General features: G+C 47.2%; 1 long non-coding RNA gene across 1 annotated transcript in view; it reads right to left on the bottom strand.

The window, feature by feature from the left end:
- Positions 1-16,896: 16,896 nt before the first annotated feature.
- LOC116741823 overlaps positions 16,897-18,851 on the bottom strand; it is a 30,593-nt gene continuing 28,638 nt past the window's right edge. The window contains exon 3 of the long non-coding RNA XR_004346276.1: positions 16,897-17,238. This is a non-coding gene — a long non-coding RNA (uncharacterized LOC116741823). The remainder of the gene's footprint in view (positions 17,239-18,851) is intronic.

The following is an 18,851-nucleotide window of genomic DNA, read 5'->3' as shown; positions in this document are numbered from 1 at the left end:
GAATGTTGTTAAGTTCTGTCCTGTGAATGCCCTGTGAGGTGGGGAAAGTACTCAGGTACTGACCGTTCGAATGTTCTGTGAGGAGGGGATTGATCTCTACTTCTCTCCTGTGGAACGGTCTGTGAGGAGGGGAGTTTTCTCTACTCCTGTCCTGTCCTGTAGAACGTGCTGACAAGAGGGTATGTTCTCAGGTTCTGTACTGTGGAATGATATGTGAGGAGCGGAATGTTCTCTAGTCCTGTCCTGTGGAATATTCTGTGAGGAGGGAAATGTTCTCTGGTTATGTCCTGTGGAACGTTCTGTGAGGAGGGGAATGTCTCTAGCCCTGTCCTGTCTTGTAGAACGTTCTCAGAGAAGGGCAAGGTACTCAGGTTCTTTCCTATGGAACGTTCTGAGAGGAGGGGAATGTTCTCTAGTCCTGTCCTGTAGAACGTTCTGATAGGAGGGGAATGTTATCTGGTTATGTCTTGTGGAATGTTCTGTGAGGACGGGAATGTTCTCTAGTCCTGTCCTGTCCTGAAGAATGTTGTGAGAGGAGGGGAATGCTCTCAGGTTATGTACTTGCGAACGTTCTGTGAGGAAGGGAATATTCTCTAGTCCTGTCCTGTCCTGTCATGTAAAACGTTCTGTGAGGAGGGGAATGTTCTCAGGTTCTGTCCTATGGAACGTTCTGTGAGGAGGGCACGTTCTTTGGTTCTGTCCCATGGAATGTTATATGAGGAGGTTAATGTTCTCTGTCCTGTCCTGTCCTGTAGAACTTTCTGAGAGAAAAGGAGTATTCTCAGGTTGTGTCTTTAGGAACGTTCTGAGCGGAGGGGTATATTCTCAAGTTCTCTCCAGTGGAACTTTCTGTGAGGAGGGGAATATTCTCTAGTCCTGTCCTGTCCTGTCCTATAGAACATTCTGAGAGGAGGGGAATGTTCTCAGGTTCTGTCCTGTGGAACACTCTGTGTGGAGGGGAATGTCCTCTAGGCCTGTGTGTGGAAGATTCCATGAGGAAGTAAATGTTCTCTATTGCTCTCATGTCCTGTGGAATGTTCCATGAGGAGGGAAATGTCCTCTCGTGCTGTGAGAGGAGCATTGTATGATTATTGGAATGTTCTCTAGTCCTGTCCTGTCCTGTGGAACATCTGTGAGTCGTGGAATGTACTCTACACCTGTCCTGTAGAATGGAATGTAAGGAGGGGAATGTCCTCTAGGTCTGGCCTCGGAAATGTTTTGTGAGGATGGGAGTGTTCTCTGGTTCTGTCCTGTGGAACGTTCTGTTAGGAGGGGAATATTCTCGTGTCCTGTCCTGTCCTGTAGAACGTTCTGTTAGGAGGGGAATATTTTCAGGTTCTGTCCTGTGGAACGTTCTGTGAGGAGGCAAATGTTCTCTTATCCTGTCATGTGGAATGTTCTGTGAGGAGGGGAATGTTCTCTAGTCCTTTCGTTTCCTGTAGAACGTTTTGAGAGGAGGGGAATGTACTCTCGTACTGTGTGTGGAACATTGTATGAGGAAGGGAATGGTCCCTAGTCCTGTCCTGTCCTGCAGAACGTTCTGAGAGCAGAGGAATATTCTCAGGTTCTGTCCTGTGGAACGTTCTGTGAGGAGGGATATGTTCTCGAATCCTTTCATGTGGGTTCCATGAGGAGGGGCATAATCTTTGGGTCTCTACGCTGTAACATCCTGTGAGGAGGGGAATGTTCTCTAGTCCTTTGTGTGGAACATTCTATGAGGATGGTAATGTTCTCTATACCTGTCCTCCCCTGTGTAATGTTCTGTGAGGAGGGGAATGTTCTCTAGTCCTTTCCTGTCCTGTAGAACATTCTGAGAGGAGGGGAATGTCCTCTCATGCTGTGTGTGGACCATTGTATGAGGAGGTGAATGGTCTCTAGTCCTGTCCTATCTTGTAGAACGTTCTGAGAGTGGGGAATGTTCTCAGGTTCTGTCGTGTGGAATGTTCTTTGAGGACGGGAATGTTGTCTGGTTCTCTCCTGTAGAATGTTCTGTGAGGAGGTGAATGTTCACTAGTCCTGTCCTGTCATGTGGAACATTCTGAGAGGAGGGTAATGTTCTCTTGTCCTGTCCTGTCCTATATAACTTTCTGAGAGGAGGAGAATGTGCTCAGGTTCTGTCCTGTGGAACATTCTGTGTGGAAGGGAATGTCCTCTAGACCTGTGTGTGGAAGATTCCATGAAAGTGGTATGTTCTCTATTGCTGTCTCCAGTGGAATGTTCTGTGAGGAGGGGAATGTTCTCTAGTCCTGTCCTGTCCTGTAGAACGTTCTGAGAGCAGGGGATTGTTCTCAAGTCCTGTCATGTGGTACATTCTGTTAGGAGGGGAATGTTCTCTAATCCTGTCCTGTAGAACGTTCTGAGAGGAGGTGAATGTTCTCTGGTTCTGTCCTTTGGAAAGTTCTGTGAGAAGGGGAATGTTGTCTGGTTCTGTCCTGTGGAGTGTCCTGTGTGGAGGGGAATTTTTTCTGCTCTTGTCCTGTCCTGTCTGGAAGAACGTTCTGAGAGGAGGGTAATGTTCTCACATTCTGTCCTGTGGAACCTTCTTTGAAGAGGGGAATGTTCTCTGGTTCTCTCTGGTGGAATGTTCTGTTAGTAGGGGAATGTTTTCTGGTTCTGTCCTATGGAACGTTCTGGGAGGATGGGAATGTTCTCTATTCCTGTCCTGTAGAACGCTCTGAGAGGCGGGGAATGTTACCTGGTTCAGTCTTGTGGAAGCTTCTGTGAGCACGCGAATATTCTCTAGACCTCTCCTGTTCTGTAGAACGTTATGAGAGGATTGGAATTTTCTCATGTTCTGTCCTGTGGAACGTTCTATGAGGAGGGGAATTTTTTCTACTATAGTCCTGTCCTCTAGAACGTTCTGAGAACAGGAAAATGTTCTCAGGTTCTGTTCTTGGGAACGTTCTCAGAGGAGGTGAATGTTCTCAGGTTATGTACGCTCGAACGTTTTGTGAGGAAGGGAATGTTCTCTAATCCTGTCCTGTCCTTTCCTGTAGAACTTTCTGTGAGGAGGGGAATGATCGCTAGTTCTGTCTTGTCCTGTAGAACGTTCTGTGAAGGGGGGAGTGTTCTCGGGTTTTGTCCTGTAGAACGTTTTTTGAGGAACGGAATGTTCTCTAGTCCTGTCCTGTGAAATGTTCTGTGAGGAGGTTAATGTTCGGTAGTCCTGTCCTGTCCTGTAGATCGTCCTGAGAGGAGTCAAATGTTCTCAGGTTCTGTCCTGTGGAACGTTGTTTGAGGAGGGGAAAGTACTCAGGTTCTGTCCTGTGGAAAGTTCTGTGAGGAAGAGAATATTCTCTAGTCCTGTACTGTCCTGTAGAACATTCTGAGAGGAAGGGAATGTCCTCAGGTTCCGTCCTTTGGAACGTTTTGTGAGAAGGATAATGATCTCTAGTGCTGTCATGTGGAACGTTCTCTAAGGAGGGAAATGATCTCTGGTTCTGTCCTGTGGAACGTTCTGTTAAGGTGTGAATGTTCTCTAGTGCTGTCTTGTCCTGTATTACGTTTGAGAGCAGAGGAATGTTCTCTGGTTCTGTCCTGTGGAACGTTCTGTGAGGAGGTGATTGATTGTTCTCTAGTCCTGTCCTCTAGAAAGTTCTGAGAGGAGGTGAATGTTCTCTGGTTCTCTCCTGTGGATCGTTGTGTGAGGAGGGGAATGTTCTCTAGTCCTGTTCTGTCCTCTAGAACGTCCTCTAGAGCAGGGCTATGTTCTCAGTTTGTGTCATGTGGAACATTCTTTTAGGAGGGGAATGTTCTCTAGTCCTCTCCTGTAGAACCTTCTGAGAGGAGGGGAACGTTATCTGGTCCTGTCTTTTGGAACGTTCTGTGAGGAGGGGAATTTTCTCTGGTTCTGTCCTATAATATGTTTTCTGAGGAGGGGAATATTCTCTAGTCGTGTCCTGTCCTGTAGAACGTTCTGTAGCAGGGGAAGCTTCTCAGGATCTGTCGTGTGGGACGTTCTGTGAGGAGGGGACTTTTCTCTGGTCCTGTCCCGTGGAATGTTATGTGTAGAAGGAAATGTTTGCTATTCCTGTCCTGTCCTGTAGAATGTTCTGGGAGAGCAGAATGTTCTCAGGTTTTGTCCTGTGGAACGTTCTGTGAGGAGGGGAATGTCTCTACTCCTGTCCTGTCTTGTAGAATGTTCTGAGAGAAGGGCAAGATACTCACGTTCTTTTCTACGGAACGTTCTGGGAGAAGGGGAATGTTCTCTGGTTCTCTCCTGTGGAACGTTCTGTGAGGAGGTGAATGGTCTCTAGTCCTGTCCTGTGCTGTACAACGTTCTGAGAGAAGGAGAATGTTCTCTGGTACTGTCCTGTGGAACGTTCTTTGAGGAGGGGAATGTTCTCTGGCTCTTTCCTATGATACGGGGAGTGTTCTCCTGTCCTGTCCTATCCTGTGAACATTCTGTGAAGAGGGGAATGTTCTCAGGTTCTGTCCCATGGAACGTTCTGTGAGGAGCAAAATGTTCTCTAGTCCTGACTTGAGGAATGTTCTGTAAGGAGGGGAATTTTCTCAGGTTCTGTCCTGTGGAATGTTCTGTGCAGAGAGGAATGTTCTCTACTCGTTTCCTGTCTGGTAAAACGTTCTGAGAGGAGGGGAATATTCTCTCGTGCTGTGTGTGGAACATTGTATGAGGAGGGAAAAGCTCTCCAGTCCTGTCCTGTCCTATGGAACGTTCTGTGAGAGACGAATGTTTTTTAGTCCTGGCCTGTCCTGTGGAACATCTGTGAGTAGTGGAATGTACTCTACTCCTGTCCTGTGGAATGGACTGAAAGGGGTTGAATGTCTTCTAGTCCTGTCCTGTGGAACGTTCTGTGAGGAGGGGAATGTTCTCTAGTCCTGTCCTGTGGAATGTTCTGTGCAGAGGGGAATGATCTCTACTTCTGTCCTATGTAACATTAACATTCTGTGAGGAGTGGAATGTCCGCTGGTTCGGTATGTGGAACAGTCTTTGAGGAAGGGAATGTTCCCTATTCCTGTCTTGTCCTGTGGAATGCTCTTTGAGGAGGGAAATGTTCTCTGGTTCTGTCCTGTAGAACGTTTTGAGAGCAGGGGAATGTTCTCAGGTTCTCTCTGTGGAACATTCTGTGAGGAGGGGAATGTCCTTTGGTTCTGTCCCGTGGAATGTTCTGTGAGGAGGGTAATATTCTCTGTCCTGTACTGTAGAACATTCTGAGAAGAGGGGAATGTTCTCAGGTTGTGTCTTGTTTGTTGAGCGTTCTGAGAGGAGGGCTATGGTCACATGTTCTCTCCAGTGGAACAATCTGTGAGGAGGGGAATGTCCTCTAGTCCTGTCCTGTCCTATCCTATACAACTTTCTGAGAGGAGGGGAATGTTCTCAGCTTCTGTCCTGTGGAACATTAGGTGTGTAGGGGAATTTCCTCTAGACCTGTGTGTGGAATAGTCCATGAAGAGGAGAGTGTTCTCTATTGCTTTCCTGTCCTGTGGAATGTTCTGTGTGGAGGGAAATGTTCTCTAATCCTGTCAGTTGAATGTTCTGTGAGGAGAGGAATAATCTCTGGGTCTGTACTCTGTAACATTCTGTGAGGAGGGTTATGCCCTCTAGTCCTGTGTGTGGAATATTCTATGAGAATGGGAATATCCTCTATACCTGTCCTGCCCTATGGAATGTTCTGTGAGGAGGGGAATATGCTCTAGTCCTGTCCTGTCCTCTAGAACATTCTGAGAGGAGGGGAATGTTCTCATGTTGTATCCTGTTTAACGTTCTGTCAGGAGGGGAATGATCTCTAGCCTTCTCCTGTGAACGTTCTGTGAGAAGGGGAATGTTCTCTAGTGCTGTCGTGTAGAATGTTCACTGAGGAGGGGAATGTTCTCTGGTTCTGTCCTGTGGAACGTTCTCTTAGGAGGCGAATATTCCCTAGTGCTGTCCTGTCCTGTAGTTCATTTTGAGAGCAGAGGAATGTTCTCTGGTCCTGTCCTGTAGAAAGATCTGAGAGGAGGGGAATGTACTCTGGTTCTCTCCTGTGGAACGTTGTGTGAGGAGTTGAATGTTCTCTAGTCCTCTCCTGTCCTCTAGAACGTTCTGAGAGCAGGAGAATGGTCTCACGTTCTGTCGTGTGGAACGTTCTCTGAGGAGGGGAATGTTCTTTGGTTCTCTCTTATGGAATGCTCTGTGAGGAGGTGAATGTTCACTAGTTGGTTCTGTCCTGTAGATCGTTCTGAGAGGAGGGGACTGTTCTCATGTTGTATCCTGTTTAACGTTCTGTCAGGAGGGGAATGCTCTCTAGCCCTGTCCTGTGAACGTTCTGTGAGGAGGGGAAACTACTCAGGTTCTGTTCGGTGGAACCTTCTCTGAGGAGGGAAATGTTCTCTGCTTCTATCCTGTGGAACGTTTTGTGAGGAGCGGAATGTTCTCTACTCCTGTCCTGTCCTGTAGAACGTTGTGAGAGCAGGGGAACATATTCAGGTTCTGTCGTAAGGAACAATTTGTGAGGAGGGGTATGTTCTCCAGCCCTGTCCTATAGAACATTCTGAGAGGAGGGGATTGTCCTTTACTTCTCTGCTGTGGAACGTTCTATGAGGAGGGGAATGTTCTCTACTCCTGTCCTGTCCTGTCCTGTAGAACATTCTGAGAAGAGGGAAATGTTCTCAAGTTCTGTCCTGTGGAACGTTCTGTGAGGAGGGGAATGTTCTCAGGTTCTGTCCTGTTGAACATTATGTGAGGAGGGGAATATTTTCTAGTGCTGTCCTTGCAATGTTCTGTGAGGAGGGGAATATTCTCTGGTTCTGTCCTGTGGAACGTTCTCTGAGAAGGGGAATGTCTCTAGTCCTTTCCTGTCTTGTGGAACGTTCTGAGAGAAGGGTAAGGTACTCAGGTTTTTTCCTATGGAACGTCTGGGAGGAGTGGAATATTCTCTAGTCCTGTCCTGTAGAACGTTATGACAGGAGGCGAATGTTATCTGGTTCTGTTTTACGGAACATTCTGTGAGGAAGGAAATGTTCTCTAGACCTGTCCTGTTCTGTAGAACGTTCCGAGAGGATTGGAATTTTCTCAGGTTCTGTGCTGTGGAACGTTCTGTGAGGAGGGGAATGTTCTCTAGTATAGTTCTTTCCTCTCCTGTAGAACGTTCTGAGAGGAAGGGAATGTTTTCTGGTCCTTTCCTGTCCTGTAGAACTTTCTTAGAGGAGGGGAATGTCCTCTCGTGCTGTGTGTGGAAAATTGTATGAGGAGGGGAATGTTCCCTCGCCCTGTACTTTCCTATGGAAAGTTCTGTGAGAGACGATTCTCTAGTCCTATCCTGTCCTGTGGAACATTCTGAGAGCAGGGGAATGTTCTCAGGGTCTGTTGTGTGGAACATTGTGTTAGGAGGGGAATGTTCTCTAGTTCTCTCCTGTAGAAGTTTATGAGACGAGGGGAATGTTCTCACGTTCTTTCTTGTGGAACGTGCTGTGAGGAGGGTAATGTTCTCTAGTTCTGTCCTGTCCTGTAGAACGTTCTGTGAAGAGGGGAATGTTCTCGGGTTTTGTCCTGTAGAAAGTTCTGTGAAGAGGGGAATGATTTCTAGTTCTGTCCTGTGTAACATTCTGTGAGGAGGGGAATGTCCTCTAGTCCTGTGTGTGGAACATTCTATGAGGAAGGGAATGTTCTCTATTCCTGTCCTGTCCTGTGGAATGCTCTGTGAGGAGGGGAATATTCTCTGGTTCTGTCCTATGGAAGGTTCTGTGAGGAGGGGAATGTTCTCTAGTCATGTCCTGTCCTGTAGAATGTTTTGAGAGCATGGGAACGTTCTCAATTCCTTTCCTGTGAATGTTCTGTGAGGAATGGAATATTCTCAGTTTCTGTACTTTGGAACTTTCTTAGAGGAGCTGAACGTTCTCAGGTTTTGTCCTCTCAAACGTTTTGTGAGGAACGGAATGTTCTCTAATCCTGTCCTGTCCTTTCCTGTAGAACATTCTTTGAGGAGGGGAATGATCTCTAGTTCTGTCCTGTCCTGTAGAATGTTCTTTGAGTGGGGGAATGTTCTCGGGTTTTGTCCTGTGGAACGTTTTGTGAGAAGCAGAATGTTCTCTGGTCCTGTCCTGTGGAACGTTCTGTGAGGATGTTGATGTTTGGTAGGCCTTTCCTGTCCTGTAGAACGTTCTGAGAGGAGTGGACTGTTCTCAGGTTCTGTCCTGTGGAACGTTGTTTGAGGAGGGGAAAGTACTCAGGTTCTGTCCGGTGGAACGTTCTGCAAGGAGGGAATGTTCTCTAGTTCTGTCTTGTGGAAAGTGCTGTGAGGAGGAGAATATTCTCTAGTCCTGTACTGTCCTGTAGAACATTCTGAGAGGCAGGGAATGTTCTCAGGTTCCGTCCTTTGGAACGTTTTGTGAGAAGGAGAGTGTTCTCTAGTGCTGTCGTGTGGAATGTTGTCTGAGGAGGGGAATGTTCTCTGGTTCTGTCCTGTGGAACATTCTGTTAGGAGGCGAATGTTCTCTAGTGCTGTCCTGTCCTGTATTACGTTTTGAGAGGAGATGAATGTTCTCTAGTTCTGTCGTGAGGAAAGTTCTGTGAGGAGGTGATTGATTTTTCTCTAGTCCTATCCTCTAGAATGTTCTGAGAGGAGGGGAGTTTTCTCTGGTTCTCTCCTGTGGATTGTTATGTGAGGAGGGGAATGTTCTCTAGTCCTGTCCTGTAGAACATTCTGAGTGGAGGGGAATGTTATCTCGTTCTGTCTTGTAGGATGTTCTGTGAGGACGGGAATGTTCTCTAGACTTGCCCTGTTCTGTAGAACGTTCTACGAGTATTGGAATTTCCTCATATTCTGTCCTGAGGAACGATCTTGAGGAGGGGAATGTTCTCCAGTATAGTCCTGTGCTAACCTGTAAAACGTTCTGAGCAGAGGGGAATGTTCTCAGCTTCTGTCCGGTGGAACGTTCTCTGAGCAGGGGCGTGTCCTCTAGTCCGGTCCTGTCCTGTCTTATAGAAGTTTCTGAGAGGAGGAGAATATTCTCATGTTCCGTGCTTTGAAACATTCTGTGAGGAGGGAAATGTCCTCTAGTCCTGTCCTATGAACGTTCTGTGAGGATGGGAATTTTCGCTCGCCCTGTCCTGTCCTATAGAACGTTGTGAGAGGAGGGGAATGTTCTCAGGTTCTGTCCTGTGGAACTTTCTGTGAGGAGGGGAATGTTCTCCAGTCCTGTCCTATGAATGGTGTGTGAGGAGGGGAATGTTCTAAGGTTCTGTCCTGTGAAACATTCTGGGAGGAGGTGAATGTCCTCAGGTTATATATTGTCGAATGTCCTTTCCTGTAGAATGTTCTGTGAAGAGGGGAATGTTCCCTAGTCCTGTGCTAAGGAGTGCTCTGTGATGAGGGGAATATTCTCTGGTTCCGTTCTGTGTAACATTCTATGAGGAGGGGAATGTCTTCTTGTCCTTCGTGTGGAATATTCTAGGAGGAGGGGAATGTTCCCTATTGCTGTCCTGTCCTGTGGAACGTTGTGAGGAGGGGAATGTTCTATGGTTCTGCCCTGTGATAAGTTCTCTGAAGGGGGGAATGTTCTCTAGTCCTCTCCTGTCCTGTAGGACGTTCTGAGAGAAGGGGAATATTCTCACGTTCTGTCGTGTGGAACATTCTGTGAGGAGGGGAATGTTGTCTACTCCTGTAGAATGTTCTGAGGGGATGGGACTCTTCTCTGGTTATGTCCTGTGGAACGTTCTGTGAGGAGGGGAGTGTTCTCTGGGTCTATCCTGTGGAATGTTCTGTGAGGAGGGGAATGTTCTCTGGTGAGTGTTCTCCAGTCCTGTCCTATCCTGTGGAATGTTCTTTGAGGAGGGGAATGTTATCCAGTCCTGTCCTGTTCTGTACAACATTCTGAGATGAGGGGAATGTTCTCTGGTTCTGTCCTGTGGAACGTTCTGTGAGGGGGGGGAGTGTTCTCTAGTCCTGTATGTGGAACATTCTATGAGGACGGGAATATTGTCTATTCCCATCCTGTTCTGTAGAATGTTATTGGGGGAGGGGAATATTCTCTATAACTTTCCTGTCCTGTAGAACGTTTTGAGAGGATGGGAATATCCTGTAGTGCTCTGTGTGGAACATTCTTTGAGGAGGGGAATATTCTCTATCCTCTCCTCTCCTATGGAACGTTCCTGAGAGATGAATTTCTCTAGTCCTGTCCTGTCCTGTGGAACATCTGTGAGTAGGGGAATATTCTCTAGTGGTGTCCTGTGGAGTAGACTTTAAGGAGGGGAATTCCTCTAGTCCTGTCCTTTGGAACGTTGTGAGGTGGGGAATGTCTTCTACTCCTGTCCTGTGAACGTTCTGTGAGGAGGGGAATGTTCTCAGGTTCTGTCCTGTGGAACGTTCTGTGAGGAGGGGAATGTTCTCTAGTCCTGTCCTGTCCTGTACAATGTTTGGAGAGGAGGGGAATGTTCTCAGGTTCTGTCCTGTGGAACGTTCTGAGAGAAGGGGAATGTCCTCTGGTTCTGTCCTCTGGAATGTTCTGTGAGGAGGGGAATGTTCTCACGTTCTGTCCTGTGGAAGCTTTGTGAGGAGGGAATGTTGTCTTGTCCTGTCCTGTGGAACATTCTGTGAGGAGGGGAATGTTCTCTAGTATAGTCCTGTGCTACCTTGTACAACGTTCTGAGAAGAGGGGAATGTTCTCAGCTTCTGTCCTGTGGAATGTTCTCAGAGGAAGGGAATGTTCTCAGGTTCTGTCCAGTGGAACGTTCCGTGAGCAGGGGAATGTCCTCTAGTCTGGGCCTGTCCTGTCCTATAGAACGCTCTGTGAGGGAGTGTTCTCTGGTTCAATCCTGTGGAATGTTTTGTGAGGAGGGGAGTGTTCTCTAGTGCTGTTGTGTGGAATATTCTGTGAGGAGGGGAATGTTCTCTGGTTCAATCCTGTGGAATGTTTTGTGAGGAGGGGAGTGTTCTCTAGTGCTGTTGTGTGGAATATTCTGTGAGGAGGGGAATGTTCTCTGGTTCTGTCCCATGGAACGTTCTGTGAGGAGGCGAATGTTCTCTAGTCCTGACCTGTCCTGTATTACGTTTTGAGAGCAGAGGGATGTTCTCAAGTTCTGTCCTAAGGAACGTTTTGTCAGGAGATGAATGTTCTCTAGTCCTGTCCTGTAGAAAGTTCTGCGAGGAGGGGAATCTTCTCTGGTTCTCTCCTGTGGAACATTGTATTAGGAGGGCAATGTTCTCTACTCCTGTCCTGTCCTGTCCTTTAGAACATTCTGAGAGGAGGGGAACGTTGTCTGTTTCTTTCCTGTGGAATGTTATGTGAGCAGGGGAATGTTCTCTAGACCTGTCCTGTAGAACGTTCTGAGAGGAAGGGAATGTTCTCTGGTTTTGTCCTGTAGAATGTTCTCTGAGGAGGGGAATGTTCTCTGGTTCTTCCCTGTGGTAAGTTCTCTGAGGGGGGGAATGTCTCTAGTCCTGCCTTTTCCTGTAGAACGTTCTGAGAGCAGGGGAATGTTCTCAGGTTCTGTTGTGTGGAAGATTCTGTTAGAATGGGAATGTTCTCCAGTCCTCTCCTGTCATGTAGAACATTCTCAGGTGAGGGGATTTTTCTATGGTACTGTCCTCTGGAAGGTTCTTGTGGAGGGGAATGTTCTCTGGTTCTCTCATGTGGAATGTTCTATAAGGAGGGGAATGTTCTCTTGTTCTGTCCTGTGGAACGTTCTGTGAGGAGGGGAATGTTCTCTTGTCCTGTCTTGTACAACGTTCTGAGAGAAGGAGAATGTTCTCTGGTACTGTCCTGTGAAACATTCTTTGAGGATGGGAATGTTCTCTGGTTCTTTCCTTTGAGGAGGGGATTGTTCTCCAGTCCTGTCCTATCCTGCGGAATGTTCCTTGAGGAGAGGAATATTCTCAAGTCCTGTCCTGTTCTAGAGAACATTCTGAGATGAGGGGAATGTTCTCTGGTTCTGTCCTGTGGAGCATTCTGTGAGGAGGGGAATGTTCTCTAGTCCTGTGTGTGGGATATTTTATGAGGAGGGGAATATTCTCTATTCCCGTCCTGTCCTGTAGAATGTTCTCTGGGGAGGGGAATGTTCTCTAGACCTTTCCTGTAGATCGTTTTGAGAGGAGGGAAATATCCTCTAGTGCTCTGCGCGGAACATTCTTTGAGGAGGGGAGTGTTCCCTAGTTCTGTCCTCTCCTATGGAATGTTCTTGAGAGAGGAATTTCTCTAGTCCTGTCCTGTCCTGTGGAACATCTGTGAGGAGGGGAATGTTCTCAGGTTCCGTCCTGTGGAACGTTCTGTTAGGAGGGGAATGTTCTCTACTCCTGTCCTGTCCTGTAGAACGTTTGGAGAGGAGGGGAATGTTCTCAGTCTCTGTCCTGTGGAACGTTCTGAGAGGAGGGTAATGTCCTCAAGTTCTGTCCTCTGGAATGTTCTGTGAGGAGGGGAATGTTCTCTGTTTGTGTCCTGTGGAACGTTCTGTGAGGAGCGGAATGTTCTCTAGGCCTGTCCTGTCCTGTAAAATATTTTGAGATGGGGGGAATGTTCTCAGGTTCTGTCCTGTGGAACCTTCTGTGAGGAGGGGAATGTTCTCAGGTGCTTTCCTGTGGAACGTTCTGTGAGGAGGCGAGTGTTCTCCAGTCCTGTCCTGTGGAACGTTCTGTGAAGAGGGGATGTGCTCTGGTTCTGTCCTGTGGAATGTTCTCTGATGATGGGAATATTTTCAGGTTCTGTCCTGTGGAACGTTCTGTGAGGAGGGGAATGTTCTCTAGTATAGTCCTGTGCTACATGTACAACGTTCTGAGAAGAGGCGAATGTTCTCAGCTTCTGTTCTGTGGAACGTTCTGAGAGGAGGGGAATGTTCTCAGCTTCTGTCCGGTGGAACATTCTGTGAGCAGGGGAATGTCCTCTAGTCCACCCTGTGTTGTCCAGTAGAACTTTCTTAGAGGAGGAGAATGTTCTCAGGTTTCGTCCCATGGAACGTTCCGTGAGGAGGGGAATGTCCGCTAGTTCTGTCCTGTGAATGTTCTGTGAGGAGGGGAAGGTTCTCTGGTTTTGTCCTGTGGAACGTTCTGTGATGAGGGGAATGTTCTCTAGTCCTGTCCTGTAGAATGTTCTGAGAGGTGGGGAATGTTCTCTGGTTCTGTCCTGTGGAACGTACTGTCAGGAGCGTAATGTTCTCTAGTCCTACCCTATCCTTTGGAATGTTCTTTGAAGAGGAAAATGTTCTCTAGTCCTGTCCAGTCCTGTAGAACGTCCTGAGACGAGGAGAATGTTCTCTGATTCTGTCCTGTGGAATGTTCTGTGAAGGGCGGGAATGTTCTGTAGTTCTGTCCTGTGAATATTCTGTGAGGAGAGGAATGTTCTCTGGTTCTGTCCTGTGCAGTATTCTGTGAGGAGGGGAATGTTCTCTAGTCCTTTCCTGTCCTGTAGAAAGTTCTGACTGGAGTGAATATCCTCTAGTGCTCCTTGTGGAACGTTCTATGAGGAGGAGAGTGTTCCCTAGTCCTATCCTCTCCTGTGGAATGTTCTTTGAGAGACGAATATTCTCTAGTCCTGTCCTGTCCTGTGGACCATCTGTGAGTAGGGGAATGTTCTCTAGTCCTGTCCTGTGGAATATACTGTAAGGAGGCGATGTCCTCTAGTCCTGTGCTGTGGAATGTTCTGTGAGGAGGGGAATGATCTCGGGTTTTGTCCTGTGGAAAGTTCTGTGAAGAGGGGAATGTTCTCTAGTCCTGTCCTGTGGAATGTTCTCTGAGGAGGGGAATGTCCTCTAGACCTGTGTGTGGAACATTCTATTTGGAGAGGAATGTTCTCTACTCTGTCCTGTGGAACTTTCTGTGAGGAGGGGAATGTTCTCTAGTTCTGTCCTGTGGAATATTCTGTGATGGGGGGAATGCTCTCTAGTCCTGTCCTGTCCTATGGAACGTTCTGTGAGGAGGGGAATATTCTCTAGTAGTGTCCTGTCCTCTGGAATGTTCTTTGAGGAGGGAATGTTCTCAGGTCTTGTCCTGTGGAATGTTCTGTGAGGGCAGGAATGTTCTCTAGTTCTCTGCTTTCCAGTAAGGTAGCTGGAAGCCACGTGTAGGCTATTGAGCAGTTGAAATATGGATAGTAAAACTGAGGAACTGATTTTTTTTAATTTAATGATTTTAACCTCATGAGGCTACTCACTACCATATTAGTCTGCAGAATTCTATATTATGAAGAAATCCTACATGTTAGTGAGAAAAAAAGCCTATAGTTAGTGGGGAAGAAAAGCAAAAATCTTAACAGGAAACACTTCACAAAAGAAACTCAAATGGCCAAGAACAAATTCAAAATTACCCATCCTTGTATTACTCAGGGAAATGCAAATTTGAAACATTCGATTCCAGCATGGCCACATCAGACTAAGAACTTTGTAAAAGCCTGTCAGTGCTAAGTTTGGTGTGTTGGGACCCTTGTAACACAGGCGGGAATGGAGGTGCCTTATGTCTTTGAGACACAGTCTGGAATTACAGAAGGAAGCTGAAGAAAGGCAGACTCTGTCATCCCAGCCATCCCACCGGCTGTCTGGGATGCATGCTTACACTGCTCAGCAAGAGACACAATAAAGTCCAGGGCAACAGTGTTCACCATTTCCCAAAGCTGGAAACAAACTAACTGCCCATGAGGTGAAAGGATATATACATTAGTGAGTAGTCACATGGTGATAAAATACAACAAGAAAAACGGACAGGGCAGAGCTATAAGCAACAACATGTTTGTATCTCACAGTGTTGAGTGAAGAGGAAGAAAGACAAATTACTTCCACAGAATGCTTCCATTTACACAGAGTTCAAGTCCCACAAAACTAACTGTGTATTTTGTAGTATGTGTTCAAAGACAACTGAACTGGGCTTCCCTGGTGGCGCCGTGGTTAAGAATCCGCCTGCTAATGCAGGGGACAAGGGTTCGAGCCCTGGTCCGGGAGGATCCCTCATGCCGCAGAGCAACTAAGCCCCTGTGCCACAACTACTGAGCCTGAGCTCTAGAGCCCGCGAGTCACAACTACTGGGCCCGCACGCCTAGAGCCCGTGCTCCACAACAAGAGAAGCCACCGCAGTGAGAAGCCCACGCACCTCAACAAAGAGCAGCCCCCGCTCTCTGCAACTAGAGAAAGCCCGCACGCAGCAATGAAGACCCAACGCAGCCAAAAATAACTAAACTTATATATTAAAAAGAAAGACAACCAAACTGTAAGGGGGCCAGGGTCCTGATCAGGAGGGGCTGCTAGCATGCCAGGGATGACTTAGGTCATGGTGTCCCCAGTGGACACTTGAGAACTATCCGTATGTGGTGCAGGGAAGTTTTATTTCATTATGTTTAAAATGTTTCCAAAAGAGTAAAAAGTTGAGGAGGGAGTGGCAGGTGGAGCTGGTGCAAGCGGCTCCTTAAAGGGGGCAGAGACTGAGCCATGTGGAAGCGGAAAGAATGGTTTTGTTTGCCTGCTTGTTTGTTTTTGTTGGTTTTAATGAAAATTCCTAAAGCAGGGGCTTTCAAACTTTTAGACCTCAACCTACAGGAAAAAATATATTTTATACTGTGACCTAGTGCACATATATACAGAGTTTCATTGAACCTAAGGCTCCGTTGATTATAAGAGGTATTTTTTTAAGCTGTCATCAAATGATGAACAACGCTTTCTTATTGCTTATAAGTTTTGTTTTATTTCATGGGATTTTATTCTTTTTTTTTTTTTTAAATGAGGTTTTTAAAAACTTTATTTATTTATTTATTTATTTTTGGCTGTGCTGGGTTTTTCTTCCTGCGCACGGGCTTTCTCTAATTGCGGCGAGCGGGGGCTACTCTTCGTTGCGGTGTGTGGGCTTCTTATTGCAGTGGCTTTTCTCGTGGTGGAGCATGGGCTGTAGGCACGTGGGCTCAGTAGTTGTGGCACGCGGGCTCAGTAGCTGTGGCGCACGGGCTTATCTGCTCTGCACCATGTGGGATCTTCCCGGACCAGGGCTCAAACCCATGTCCCCTGCATTGGCAGGTGGATTCTTAACCACTGTGCCACCAGGGAAGTCCTCATTTTATGTTTATTTAAAGCACTTTCAGACTTACATAGTCTTATAAGTGAAATACATTAGTATGGGTGTTCCTAAAACTTCCTCACCCAGAGTCCAACTTTTTGAGTCTGTCCTCAGTATCTAAGTTTTCCCCTCTGTGCCCTCAAATACACCATGGTTGGAGCATCTTAGGAGAAGGCAGCCTGTTGTCCCCAGGATTTCATTCCAGGCCATTGACACCCATCCTGCAAGGCTTGATGTCAGCACCTTCGTTATCCTGGCATCAACAGAAGCTTTCAGAAAACGACCAGCCTTCTTATTCCTTCCTAAATCGTCCTTAAATATTTTGCTGACAGAAATGAGTGGCTGCAGTGATGTGGGCTTGGCAACCGGACTAACCACCCACTCTATGTGTCAAAACCATCACCTGGCCGAGGGTAGGTAAGGTGCCATCCAGTTGTGAGGCCCATTCTCTCCTGAGTCCAGAAATGTTCAAAAATGTGTCTTGGACTCCACAGAGTACAACACATAGAAAACCATTTCCATGTGTGATGTACTGTGAGATACAACATTTAATACTGGTCACAACCCACACATTAAGTTCATGGCCCACGAGGGACATCCCTGGCGGGCCAGTGGTTGGGACTCCGAGCTTCCACTGCAGGTGACACTGGTTGGATCCCTGGTCGGGGAACTAAAATCCCGCCTGCTGTGCAGCATAGCCAAAAAAAAAAAGAAAAGAAAAGTTCATGACCCACAAGCCAGGCCATCACAGGCAGATGGGAGGGTGCTGCCCTGGACTCCCCAAAATCTGGCAAGAGGAGCCCAGGGTAGGGAAGGGCGGGCAGGAGAGGAGAAGTGGGAGGGCTGGGGTCGGGGCGCACAGGCGGGACAAGGAAAGGAAGGGGAGAGGGAGGGGCGTTGTAAATAAAAGAATGAGCTTCTGAACCCACATATGTTGGATCACTGGGATTATTTCTGCATTAGGTTTTGTTCACATCACTCAGCTTTGATGACAGATACACTGCCCGGAGCAAGCAGCTTAGCCTCTCTGAACTTGAGATTGTTTCTCAAAACACAAAGGAAAACAACAAACAAAAAAAACCTAGAGAGTTGCCGTAACGCTGGCGGTCTTGTCTGAGTACAGTCCCAGTGATGGTGGCGCCTTCAGCCTGGACTTGAGCCTCCCAAAGCCCCATCACACTGCTTTCCTCTGGTTTCCAGGAGAAGGGGCAGGATGCACAGTCTACCCCCCTGCGGCAGTGCGGACCGAAATTCAGATGCTTTGAAATGCACGTACCTGTAAGAAGGAAATCTGGGCTTTAGGGGGGTTGTAGGGAGAAGGGTATTTAATCAGCCTGCTTGGTTTGAGCTGGTACAGGGCTGGGGCCCGGGGTCTCTTTGCAGAAGGAACGCTGAGGCCTGAAAAGACAAGTGTGCGCTGAACACGGGGCCAACACTGTGCTATGGCCCTGGGGCTGTCACTTGGCTTCTCTGAGCCTGTTGACTCATCTCTGCGGAAAAAAGGAACTGAAGTAGCAGTGAAGACACAAAGTTTAACAGTCAAAGGATGCCATAATATGTTCTCAGAAATATTGAGTGAAAAATCTAGCATATCTCTTACCAACGTATGAAAATGCCAACAGGCGTGCCTAGAGAAATCAAAGTTCAACTCAGAAGGTAACATGAGATGATGAAAACTGTGGTGTGCTACTCTGAATATACAAAACACCATCAGGTTGTACACTTTAAAGGGGTGAATTAAATCTCAATAAAGCTGTTACCCAAAAAATTCAGAAGGAAGATCCTGCCTCCAGATGATGTAAGTGCCCTGTAGTCCGCACACAGAGGTTTCCTGAAGTAGGAGAGGATGCCTCACGGCAAGGTCCGGGGAGACAGCAGGCAGGCCCTTGACTTTGAGAAGATTTCAGCTCCACTTCCTGCAGGACACCAAGGGCTGACCTCTCCGCTGGAAATATTAACTCAAGGCCTCGAGTTTTGTGTGATGAATCATTCTAGTTTCTTCTGTTTGTTTTTTTTTTAGTCTTTTGGTCACACCGCGCAGCATGTGGGACCTTAGTTCCCTGACCAGAGATCGAACCTGCGCCCCCTGCAGTGGAAGCACAGAGTCTTAACCACTGGACCACCCGGGAACTCCCTCTTCTGCTATTTTTTTAAAATGGGATTTATGCTTCCTAACAGTGTCTCTCAATTTTTTTTTAAATGCATTTCTTGTTTAAGCCAACATTCCTGGGTTTACCAATGTTTCTAAGTTTCCCTCTATTTATAGATAAAGTTCAAACTTGACTTAACCCGCAAGTTGATCTGATGGCTCATTGAGTTTGTTGGTAAAATCCTTTGGCCTCTCAGAATGAAACCACAGGTATGTCCAACAAGGGACCAGAAGTGAAGAAGAATAAAATACAACTCCTTCTACTGGAGTGAAGAAGAATAAAAGACAGCAATCCGGGTGCCATCAAGCTATACTTCAAGGCCCAGGAAGGCACCACAGGGAGCCCTTGGATTAACCTCCTTCACAACTGTCATCTTTGTTAAGGGCTAGTTATAAAAAACTGAGAAGTCAAAAGCCTACCTCTTAAAGGACAGAAAGTGAATGTCTCCTTAATTAGAAATACTTCTCTTTAACTTTAAACATTTTAATCCTCAAATAAGAGTGAGATCCCGGGACTTCCCTGGTGGTGCAGTGGTTAAGAATCCGCCTGCCAATGCAGGGGACATGGGTTCGAGCCCTGGACCGGGAAGATCCCACATGCCGCGGAGCAACTAAGCCCGTGTGCCACAACTACTGAGCCTGTGTGCCACAATTACTGAAGCCCATGTGCCTACAGCCTGTGCTCCACAGCAAGAGAAGCCACCACAATGAGAAGCCCATGCACTGCAGCAAAGAGTAGC

Source organism: Phocoena sinus, chromosome 16 (genome assembly GCF_008692025.1).
Source record: "Phocoena sinus isolate mPhoSin1 chromosome 16, mPhoSin1.pri, whole genome shotgun sequence".
Lineage (NCBI taxonomy): Eukaryota > Metazoa > Chordata > Mammalia > Artiodactyla > Phocoenidae > Phocoena > Phocoena sinus.
The sequence above is the reverse complement of the archived record's forward strand: the minus strand, read 5'-3'. Positions and strand labels throughout refer to the sequence as shown.